The sequence below is a fragment of the Nicotiana tabacum genome, chromosome 18, assembly GCF_000715075.1.
Source record: "Nicotiana tabacum cultivar K326 chromosome 18, ASM71507v2, whole genome shotgun sequence".
Classification (NCBI taxonomy): domain Eukaryota; kingdom Viridiplantae; phylum Streptophyta; class Magnoliopsida; order Solanales; family Solanaceae; genus Nicotiana; species Nicotiana tabacum.
Window position 1 is genome coordinate 73,212,567 of NC_134097.1, and position 13,144 is coordinate 73,225,710.

Here is a 13,144-nt window from a genome sequence, read left to right on the forward strand (position 1 = left end):
CATCTAGCTCATTGAGTTGCTCAACCCGGAGATTCGCAGCGACAACCCGTTCTAAGTTCAATTTTCTCAAGGCCCACATAGCCTTATGCTCCAATTCAACCGGAAGATGACAAGCTTTCCCAAACACCAACCGGTACGGAGACATACCAATCGGGGTCTTGTAAGCTGTCCGATAGGCCCAAAGAGCGTCATCTAGTTTCTTTGACCAATCGATCCTATTGGCATTGACAGTTTTGGACAGTATATTCTTGATCTCTCGGTTGGAAACCTCAACTTGGCCACTCGTTTGACGATGATAAGGAGTGGTCACCTTGTGATTTACACCATACTTGGCAAGCAATGAATCAAAAGCCCGGTTGCAAAAATGAGAGCCACCATCACTAATGATAGCAGGTGGAGTGCCAAACCTTGTGAAGATACTCTTTTTCAAGAATTCCACCACACTTCGAGCTTCGTTGTTGGGCAAAGCGACGGCTTCGACCCATTTCGACACATAATCAACCGCTACCAAGATATAGGTGTTCCCACAAGAACTCACGAACGGCCCCATAAAGTCGATACCCCACACATCAAAAATATCTACCTCTAGAATTGTGTTGAGAGGCATCTCATCCTTTTTAGAAATCCCACCGGTTCGTTGGCATTCATCACATCTCTTGACAAAATCACCGGCATCTTTAAACAAGGAGGGCCAATAGAGTCCGCAACTAAGCACCTTAGAAGCCGTCCTCACCCCGTCATGATGGCCACCATAGGGAGTGGAATTACAAGCCTCCAAAATACTCAATTGTTCTTCTTCCGGGACACACCGGCGAATCACACCATCGGTGCAAATCTTGAACAAATATGGCTCATCCCAATAATAATCCAATCTATCCCGCTTGAGCTTCTTCCTTTGGTTAGAAGAGAGCTCATACGGGATTATACCGGTCACAAGATAATTTGCCACATCAGCAAACCACGGCATATCATGCATAGATACCGCAAGGAGTTGTTCATCCGGGAACGCATCATTGATTTCAAGGCTGTCAGAAGGCCTCCCCTCTTCTTCCAAGCGGGACAAGTGGTCCGCCACTTGATTTTCACTTCCTTTTCGGTCCACAATTTCGAGATCAAACTCTTGAAGAAGAAGCACCCATCTCATCAACCTTGCTTTTGAATCTTTCTTGGTCATCAAATACCTAAGGGCGGCATGATCGGTATGGATAATTACTTTGGCCCCCATAAGGTACGGTCGGAACTTTTCCATGACAAACACAATAGCTAGAAATTCCTTCTCGGTGATTGTATAGTTTCTTTGAGCTTCATTCATCGTCTTGCTTGAGTAGTACACCGGATGGAACATCTTGTTGATTCTTTGGCCCAAGACCGCCCCTACCGCAACATCACTAGCGTCACACATGAGCTCAAATGGCAAGGTCCAATTGGGTGCGATAATGATAGGGGTTGTTGTCAACTTGTGTTTTAGTAGCTCGAAAGCCTCCATGCACTTCTCATCAAAAAGAAATTTGGCCTCATTCTCTAACAACTTGCACAACGGATTAACTACCTTAGAGAAATCTTTGATGAACCTTCGGTAGAAACCTGCGTGCCCCAAAAAGCTCCTCACCCCTTTGACAGAAGTAGGGGGAGGTAACCTTGAAATGACTTCAATCTTGGCTTTGTCAACTTCAATACCTTTATTCGAAATCTTATGACCCAATACAATACCCTCTTCTACCATAAAATGGCATTTTCCCAATTGAGGACTAGGTTTGTATCTTCACATCGGGCCAACACTAGGTCCAAATTTGTCAAACATTCCTCAAAGGAGTTTCCCACCACGCTTAAATCATCCATAAAGACCTCCAATATATCTTCCACCATGTCGGTGAAAATTGCTATCATACATTGTTGAAAGGTCGCTGGGGCATTACACAATCCAAACGGCATCCTCGAAAATGCGAATGTGCCGTAGGGACATGTAAAGGTCGTCTTTTCTTGATCTTCTGGGGCAATGAGAATTTTATTGTACCCCGAGTACCCATCTAAAAAACAATAGAACGACCGACCCGCAAGATGATCAAGCATTTGGTCGAGGAACGGCAACAGGAAATGATCCTTTCGAGTCACCTTGTTAAGCTTTCTATAGTCCATACAAACTCTCCATCCTGTCACCATCCGAGTAGGAATCAACTCATTGTTGGCATTGGTTACCACAGTCATCCCGCCCTTCTTCGGTACGCATTGCACCGGAGAAGTCCATGAGCTGTCAAAAATAGGATACACCACACCGGCGTCAAGCCACTTGATAACTTCCTTTTTGACCACTTCTTGCATAGCTTTGTTGAGTCTCCTTTGGTGTTCAAGTGAGGGCCTCACATCCTCCTCCAATATGATCTTATGCATGCAAAAGGCGGGGCTTATGCCCCATATATCCGCCAATGTCCATCCAATTTCCCTCTTGCGCTTTTGTAGAACCACCAAAGTGGCGTCAACCTGCACGTTAGTCAAACAAGACGAAAGAATAACATGCAAAGTGAAATTAGGGCCCAAGTATTCACACCTGAGGTGAGGAGGAAGTGGTTTCAACTCCAACACCGGCGGCTCCTCAATTGATGGCTTGGTTGGGGGAGTTTTGCGATTCTCAAGATCCAAAGATAACTTCCTAGGCTCATAAGAATACGAGCCCATACCATGCAAAGCGTTTACACATTCAACTCTCGCAGCATCATCATCAGCATCCATGTTCAAGAGAACGACTTCAAGTGGGTCTTCAACATTCACCATTGCACTTGTGTCATCCACTATCACCGCCGTGACAATGTCAACAAACGAGCAAACCTCGGTACTATTCGGTTGCCTCATAGATTTGCATACATGGAACACCACCTTTTCATCACCAACACGGAAGGTCAACTCTCCCACCTCGACATCTACCAAAGCCTTCCCAGTAGCTAGGAAAGGTCTTCCAAGGATAATTGGAACCTCAATATCCACCTCACAATCCAAGATAACGAAATCGGCCGGCAATATGAACTTATCAACACGAACAAGGACGTCATCAATAATCCTTAAAGGTCGCTTCATTGACCGGTCCGCCATTTGAAGCCGCATAAAAGTTGGACGAGGTTGTCCGATTCCCAAGGTTTTGAAGACCGAATATGGCATTAAATTGATACTTGCCCCCAAGTCACAAAGGGCTTTTGCAAAGTCGGCACTTCCAATGGTACATGGGATAGTGAATGCACCAGGGTCCTCGAGTTTCGGATCCATAGAATGTACAATTGCGCTCACTTGATGGGTCATCTTGATTGTCTCACACTCCATTGATCTCTTTTTTGTAACCAAATCTTTCATGAACATTGTGTATCCCGACATTTGCTCGAGTGCCTCCACCAAAGGCACATTGATAGTCAAACTCTTCATTATCTCAATGAATTTCTTAAATTGGTTGTCACCCTTTTGCTTGGCCAACCGTTGAGGATAGGGCGGAGGAGGTCGAGGTAAGGGTGATCAAGCTTTGGGCACCACCGGCTCGGGCATATCAATCACTTGTTCCCTAGATGGGTTCACGACCTCTTGTGTTTCTTCCTCGACCTCATGAACATCAATCCACACATCATCTCTCACACTTGGTTCAACTACATCTTCAATCACCAAAGGTATTTCATTATCTCGTAACTCATATTCATCCACTGTAACTTGGTTTCCTCTTGAGGCATGCACATCACCGCCTCTTCCACTTTGCGTTGTCACTGCCATCACATGATTATTGTGCCCACCCTTGGGGTTTACTACTGTATCACTTGGTAGAGCACCCTTTGGGCGAGTATTTAAAGACTGAGAGATTTGGCCTAACTACACTTCCAAGTTCCGGATAGATGTGTTATGCGAAGCTAATTGGGCCTCAGAATCTTGGTTCTTTTTCATCATTTGCTCGAACATGCTTTCAATTCTCCCCATCTCGCTTCCGGACGAACTCGGACCTTGAGAAGGAAAGGGGGGTGGATTGTTCGGTTGTTGGTACATGGGGGGCCTTTGAAAGCTTTCCCCCCGGTTGCCTTGGTTCCCGCCATTGTTCCACCCTCCTTGATTGTTGTTGTTGCCCCAATTATTGTTATTACCATGCCAATTTCCTTGGTTGCCTTGATTACCCCAATTGTTGTTTTGGTTGTTGTTATTCCAATTACCTCCGCCTTGTTGTTGATTGCCCCAATTACCTTGAGGACGCCATTGTTGGTTTGAAGAGTTACCTCTATTCCCTTGATAGTTGTTGACATATTGGACCTCTTTGCTTTGATCATCATAAAACTCATTTGGATAACCACCACCATCATTGTTGTTGTCATATTATTCATAATTAGCTTGAGGTTGTTGTCCTCTTTGCCTCCTTTTCAACATAGAAACACCTTCCATTGCGTTGACTTGACACGGGTTTTGGACTTGTTGCAATTGCGCCTTTGACAATTGATTCATAGTTGTTGTATGCTCGGCGATAGCTTGGCCATGATCGTGCAATTCCTTGTGCAAATGGATGACCGTGGGGTCACCTTGGGGCATGTTTTCTCGACCATTTCATCAAGTACATCACATGCCTCTTGGTAAGAAAGTTTCATAACGTTCCCTCCGGCCAATTGGTTCACGATGTATTGATTTGTGGTGTTGATGCCCCGATAAAAGGTTTGTTGAATCATAGCCTCGGTCATATCGTTATTAGGGCACTCTTTCACCATTGTTCTATATCTTTCCCATATCTCATGCAAAGGTTCCGTTGGCTCTTACTTGAAATCTAGAATTTCATCCCGAAGAGCTGCCATATGACTTGGAGAGAAGAACTTGGCAATAAATTTGTCTGCTAATTCATCCCATGTTGTAATAGAATGATTGGGGAGCCTTTCTAACCAATCCAATGTTTTACCCCGAAGAGAAAACGGGAAAAGCCTCAATCTCAACGCATCCTCGGACACGTTTGTCAGCTTGCTACCCCAACATGTATCCACGAACCCCTTCAAGTGCTTGTAGGCATTTTGATCGGAGGCACCCGTGAAATAACCTCTTTGCTCGAGTAAGGTCAGCATAACATTTGTGATTTGAAAGTTCGCCGTCTGGATTCGGGGAGGAACAATAGCACTAGCGTATCCTGGAATGTTGTTGTTCTCATTTGCATTTATATTGGCATATCGGCCTCTCCGTGGAAGTTGAGGTAAGACCTCATCTTGTTCTAGATCCTCTACCTCCTCCCCCGCTATCACATTACCGAGAGGGTCATTTGCATTAAGAGACATTGTACCTGATTGATCGACACAAACAAAATTAGTAAACAAGAAGGAAAGAGAAGCAAAACGCAATTCTAGCTACACAAATAGTCAACACCGTAAGCTCCCCGGCAACAGCAACAAAAAATTGATAGCGGCGAACTCAACCTTACACAACGGTAGGAGCAGCGAGCGCTAATTCTTTTACCCAAATAGTGGTATCGGGGTCAATCTCCACAGGGAGCTTGGAATGGAGTTGCGTATTTGTTTAGACTAGGAATGCATGTTTGCTCCTAATTGTACTTCTACCATTTTTTTAATCACTACTATTATCAACTACAAGTTTAAGCTAATTTATGCTAAAAGGGTATGTTCTAAGTTGTGATTAATATAGAGAAAGGCACTAGGGTCGTGGCATCACCTAGGTGGTTAACTAACGGGTAGAGGTTACTAATAATAGATTGACATATTTGGGATCAATGTTATAACCGTGCACATTTGTACTCACTCTCACACCTCTCGGTAGAGAGAGCGATTTTGCCCAATTGACTCTCTCGAGATCAATTGGGTAGGCCAATTAGACCAAGCAACTAGGGTTCAAGTAGGGTGATTACTCTCTCGAGGTTTAACCCGTTAATTGGGACTACCATTTCTCATGGATCCATCCCAATTCCTTGTTGGGTCAATTCTGGGGTCATAGACTCTCTTTCTCAAGAAAGGTCAAGACCCACTAAGCTAGAATCAATGTTTGCAACCATCAATCCTTAATTAAACCATAAGATTAACCCAAATAACAAACACCCAATATCAATCTATCAGTAAGAAGCAACACCCATTAATTACCCACACTAGGGTTGAGCCACAACCCTAACAAATGGGTTTAGCTAGACATAATTAAAGCAAAAAATGAAGAAATAGAAGATGAAACAACCATATTAATTAATTGCTAATGCTAAACTACAATAATCTATGATGAAAATAAGCTAAAAATGCCCAGGATAGGCCAAAACATAAGTCTCATGAGTGCACCAGCTGTCAGTTATATAAAACTTGACCTAAAAATGGTAAAATGTTCTATTTATAGTGGGCCAGAAAAACTGGACAAAAAAGCCCCTGCGGGATTAATGCGGACCGCCCAAAGATGGCACGCGGCCGCACTGGGTTGTTTGACCTCTGAATCTTGCTCTCTGAAAATGGTGATGCGGACTGCACAAAGTTGGGGTGCGGCCGCATGAAAACTGGCGCGGACTGCACAAAGTTGTTGTGCGGCCGCATGAAAGGTTTTGCAGCTTCTCTGAACTTCGCTGATGCGGGTCGCGTGACCATAGAGTACGGCCGCATGGGAGGGAGCGCGGGCTGCATGAAGTTGGATGCGGCCGCATGGTTTACTTCTGGAATATAATACTCTCTGAACTTATTGGACGTGACCGCATAGCAAAATTGTGCGGCCGCATGAGTGAGACGCGGGCCGCATGAATTGGGACGCGGCCGCATGGGGCATGGCTTGTAAGTTCACAGTCTCTGAACTTCTATGGTGCGGCCGCATGACATGGTGGTGCGGTCCGCACCAAGTTCTGTATGTCTTCACTCTACTGATCTTTGGCACTTGAGTAGGTTTCACTCCAATTTGAGCCGATCTTTGACGATTTGTCACTTTATAGCTCAAACCTGCAATCAAGCGCAATTTGTAAGGTTTTTGGGACTATTTTGTAGCAATTTACACTCAAAGCGCAGGCAAGTATGGGTATAAAATATGTTAAAATTCTACTTATTAGTGTATCCGATCGGACAACTCGAGCCGGGTGGATAACTCGATCCGAGGGGGGCTACGTATCGGGAACCAAAAGGCCATCCAGCTTTGTAACTTGTCCGAGCCTCTTTCTTATTTAAGGTATGATACTAACAGAAAAGGGAGTCACGCCAGGGTGCACATCCCCGAATATGAGAAGAGAAGAGTTTCATGGCAGTTTATATACAGTTCAAATAATATCAAAGCGGTAAAAAGCGACATTTAGCACATTAGGCCCAAACATGCAATAAAGATCAGATAATAAATAAAAGCTAATTATAACTATTATTCTTAGCTCGAATTCTTGAACCATGAATCAAAAGTTCTGGGTTATGATCCCCAACAGTGTAGCCAGAGCTGTCACACCTCCTTTTTACATACCCGAGGGTATATGGGAGTTTTTTCAATTAAAGTGACATTATTCGAAATGAGATTCTTTATTTATCAGAGTCGCCACTTGGGATAGTTTATTTGGTGTCCCAAGTCACCGGTTTATTTTAAAATCCCAAATCGAGGAAATTCGACTTTTATTTTTAAAGTACGCGAACCAAAAATTCTAGATAAGGAATTCTGTTAACTCGGGAGAAAGTGTTAGGCATTCCCGGGTTCTGTGGTTCTAGCACGGTCGCTTAAACTATTAAAATTGGCCTATTATCCGATTTATTACATATTTTAACCTATTATGCATTTTTTACATTATAACCGCTTTTATTTAATTATTTTAGCTATTTTTAGGATTTATGGATTTTTTTTTGAACAAGTTACGATTGTCGTACACTTGTTTGTTTTGTAACACGCCGCAAACCACGCTACATGAAATGCACTCTCAATTCGCGACATGTTTTATTAAACATTGTTGAAGATTGAAATTGGGTCACATGAAATGTACACCCGAATTTTAGAAATTAAAAATCACAACTACGTCACGGGAAACGTACCCGTAGCTATGATGAATTATTTACATAACGCGCCCAAAGAAACTATGAAGATCCAATTTTCAATAGCAACATTTGTGAGGGCCATGGATGATATAATTTATTTATGGCACACCTCAAACCTTTTTCTATAAGTGTTAACTCTTGACTTAATCTTATGAGGGCCATGAATTATAAATTTTGTTTGGCATGACACGCCTCGAATTATTTCAAAGTGTTTATTATTCGTAGTTGTTATAATCGGGTCACATAAAATGCACACCCGAATTTCAGAATTAGGCATCCTAACTATGTCACGGGAGCCGTACCCATAGTCACAATGGTTTATTAATCGCACCTAAAGCAAACTACGAGGTTTATAATTATTTCTCTCTAAGTTTGAGATTATTGCAAAGTTTAAGAATTATAGAAATTGCAACATGGTGGAAAAATGTATAATTCGTTACTTGGCGTAGAGGTTTAACACTAATTGCATTCAGTTATCAGAGTCCATGTTAATTAACAAATCAGTCCATGGTCAATTGAATTGCAAATTATAAAAAGTCAGTAGCTCTCATGTTCTAACTACAATGTAACAGAATCTTGAAGATAATTCCCGAACTTCAAATCCCATTTCAAGGAGAAAAATAATATTTATATTTTAACAAATTCAAACACACTAATCTATACCACAAATATTTCACTCCTTCCACGTGTATAAAAATCTGTTATTATGACATTGAATATTTTACAAAATCAGAAGCCAAACTTCAAATAAGATTCTATTTGGCATCAACTTGATAGACAAGTCACATTATAAGTAAAAAAGATAATTAATTAAAAGGTAGGTCACATGTAGACAAGAGTAAATCTATTCCTTTTTGCACTGTTAACAGAAAACTCAACTAAGCAGCATAAGTAATTGACTTCAAATTCAGAATTATCTGAATATGCAGAGGACATTTGAGAGGATGCATAAATAACTTAATTGAAAACAAATAAAACACATAATCACCCCTCCAAATTTTGTTCCAGACCCAGAAAACGTGAATAAGTGAAATAAATGCAAATGTCATAGCAACATGAGAAACGGACTAGGAGATAGTCACATGTTCAAATAATAACAAGTGAATAGGCTAAAAAGACATCTAGAATTACACATCCAAAACCAGATCTGAAGGCATTTTAAAGAATACATACCTAGCTGCACAAGGTTCAAATTTAGAAAAGGCAAAAGAGCCGAGTAAAGGCCGACATCAGAAATCGGAGCTCAGCAGCCAGCACTACCAAAATCAGTAAACAAAATAACTCCACTACAGCTTCAAACAACCTTGAGAATCCCCGAAAAACTACGAGGACAAGACACTGAAGCGTTGAATCAAGCTATATGATTTTACTTCACAATTTGATTATTTCTTTCTGAAAAAATCTGGAGCTTAGCCACGGAAAATGCTAAAGTTCTTTTAGCAGCTCTCTTAGGCGTGTTCTTTTCTGAGAATGAGGTGAGAAATGGGGAAAGCTGTGCTGATTTCTTTCTATCCTCTCTCTTGCGCCGCTGCTCCCTATTTTTGAGGAGAGAGTCCGATCCTTTTTTTTGTCCCGGAGAGGATCCTTTTTATTAGTCCTTTTATTTGCCTAGGTCTAGGTTTTAATTAAAGGGTAGGGGTTTTGGGTAGGTTAGGAAAATTTGGGCCTAATTTGGGTGCAAGAACTAGCCTAATATCCAATAAAATCTTTTCTTATATTTTCTTTTTTCTTCTTTTTTTCTTTAAATAAAAATCCTAGATTATCTAAAAATTTGAAATTAAACTAATTAACTAACTATAAAAGTTATGAACAATATTTAATTCTAAATTAAAAGAGAAAAATCAATAAGCTAAAAATTAATGTAAAAATAAGCTATTTTTTGTGATTTTCTAATTTCTATAAAACAAATATTTACTGGTTAATTCAAAAAAATGTAAAAAATAAAGCCTAAATGTAATGCATGATATATTTGGTATTTTCGTGATTTATATAAAAATTAAGCATGCATAGAAAATGCAAATAATTAATAAAATTTTAAAAAATTCCTAAAAATGGCAAATAATTAGGAAAAAATCTATTTTCTTGGGATTTTATAGAAGTAATGCATATAGGGCAAAATCACGTGCTCACAGTTGCCCCTATTTGCTCGAAAACATGAAGAGTTTTCGGGCAAAGATATAGTGAGCAACTACAAGCAATTTTTGCCCGTTTGAAACTCCATGAGAAGTGTTTTTTGAAAAATCTGACCGAACCTTGCTTCGGAGGTTGACTACATATTCTTGGCTATAGAGGAATCAGATCAGTGTAGTTCTGGAAGTTTTGATAGCTGGGTCTACCGGAAAACTGTAATTTCACTGCTGTTGTTGTTGTTGTTTCTGCTTGTTGAGCTCCTTATTTGGGTTGAGATTTCTTCTTTTGGTCATCTCAAACCTTGTGCCGCACGGTGAGAACCTGTTTAGGCACCAAAAACAAACAAACAGACGAAATTTTCTGCCCCAGTTTTCACTAGGAAAATTTCGTGAGTTATTAGTAACTAAAATCTAAACTATTTCTTTATTTGAAAGCGATAAAAATAAGGATTGTGTATCCTTGGGAAAGAGATTAGGGAGTGTATCCCTATATCTATAATAAAAATCAACTAGGGAATGGAGACCCTATGTTGGCAAAGGGCGACTAGGGAGAGGAGACCTTATGTCTAAAAATCTCAACTAGGGGTTGGAGACCCTATGTTGGAAAAAGACGACTAGGGGATGAAGACCCTATGTCTAAAAATCTCAACTAGGGGTTGGAGACCCTATGTTGACAAAAGGCGACTAGGGGATGGATACCCTATGTCTAAAATAATCACAACTAGGGATTGGAGACCCTATGTTGGCAAAAGGGCGACTAGGGGATGGAGATCCTATGTCTAAAAATTCACAACTAGGGGTTGGAGACCCTATGTTGGCAAAATGAGACTAGGGGATGGAGACCCTATGTCTAAAAATCTCAACTAGGGGTTGGAGACCCTATGTTGGCAAAGGTCGACTAGGGGATGGAGACTCTATATCTAAAAAATCACAACTTGGGGTTGGAGACCTTATGTTGGAAAAAGGTGACTATGGGATGGAGGCCCTATGTCTAAAAACTCTCAACTAGGGATTGGAGAACCTATGTTGGCAAAAGAGCGACTAGGGGATAGAGCCCCTATGTCTAAAAAATTTGAAGTAGGGGTTGGAGGCCTTATGTTGGCAAAAGGCGACTAGGGGATGCAGACCCTATGTCTAAAAAATCTCAACTAGGTGTTGGAGACCCTATGCTGGCAAAAGGTGATTAAGGGATGGAGACCCTATGTCTAAAAAATCTCAACTAGGGGTTGGAGACCCTATGTTGGCAAAAGGCCACTAGGGATGGAGATCCTTTGTCTAAAAATAATCTCAACTAGGGATTGGAGATCCTATGTTGGCAAAAGGTGACTAAGGGATGGAGAACCTATGTCTAAAAAATCTCAACTAGGGTTTGGAGACCCTATGCTGGCAAAAGGCGACTAGGGGATGGAGACCCTATATCTAAAAATAATCTCAACTAAGGATTGGAGACCCTATGTTGGCAAAAGGTGACTAGGGGATGGAGAACCTATGTCTAAATATCAACTAGGGGTTGGAGACCCTATGTTGGCAAAAGGCGGCTAGGGGATGGATACCCTATATCTAAAATCTAAACTAGGGATTGAAGACCCTATGTTTGTAAAAGGCGACTAGGGATGGAGACTCTATGATTCAAAATTTCAACTAGTAATTTGAGACCCTATGTTGGCAAAAGGCAACTAAGGGATGGAGACCCTATGTCTAAAAATACTCTCATCTAGGGGTTGGAGACCTTATGTTGGCAAAAGGGCGACTAGGGGATGGAGACTCTATGTATAAAATATCAACTAGGGGTTGGAGAACCTATGTTAGCAAAAGGTGACTAGGGGATGGAGACCCTATGTCTAAAAACTCTCAACTAGGGATTGGAGACCCTATGTTGGAAAAAAGCGACTAGGGAATGGAGACCCTATGTCTAAAAATAATCTCAACTAGGTATTGGAGATCCTATATTGGCAAAACGTAAAAGATTGAGATTGGGGATCCTAAACTATGATTTTTTTTAATTTTTCTCTTATTGTTTTTCATTTAATGGAATGCGTAAAATGCGTGAAAGAATTTTGGAGGGGACTTCCCTTTATGGATTGTTGCTGCAAAGCTGTTTCTAGCCCTTGCGCAGTTTCTCTTTGGTTTCACGTGCTTCTTGCAAGGTTGCTTTGGATTGCACCTGTTTCATGTTTTCAAACAAAGAACAATTGTTAATTTTGAAACGGTGGTTGGTTTTGTGGCCTTGATTGTTTTAATCACTTGATCTTTGCCCGACTTCTTTGATGAAGATCTCAACTGCAACTGTTTGTTTCCTGGGGACTGATTTCATTTCAGGCCCTGAGAACCACTGGTTTTCCAGATTTTGCCATGACGGTTGGTCGCTAGAACTCATCCTTTTCTACTTTATTTTGCCTTCGTAGGCCTTTCCCTTATGACTTCTTTTCTTTTTTTTTTCTTTTTTTTTTAACTTCGAAGCATTGGGAAACTTTTGGCTCCTCAAACTTGTCTGTAACGGCTAGTCGCATGGGACTTAACCTTTTCCAACTTTGTTTCACCTTCGTAGTCCTTTCATTTCTTGCTTCTTTCTTCCAACTTTAGCATGAGAGCATTTGTGATCTTTTGGCTTTTCAAATCTTTGCCGAGACGGTTAACCACGTGGGACTTAACCTTTTTCAATTTCATTTTGAGTTTCTGGGCATTTGACTTTGATTTCCTTTCTTTTCAGGAGTTTTTCAATTTCAAAACATCAACCGCCATGGCCGGTCGAGGTCGACTTGATGCCCCTGACGAGGCTTGGTGCCTTTTGCATATTAGCTTGTATCAAATGAGAACCCTGTAAATCAGTCTTACCATTCTTTCTTTGTCTTAGTTTCAGAATAGAGTTACACCAAAAGGATTCAAGGAAAACAAACAATGGAATGGAAAATGAGTTTAAAACAAGAAGTGTCCCTTTCGGGGAAAGGAAAGAAGGGCTTATCTGGAGTACATGCGGACTTCAATGAACATGACATACCTTTTGGACTGGATGACTAATCTGTGCAAACCCTCCGACTCTCAAAAATT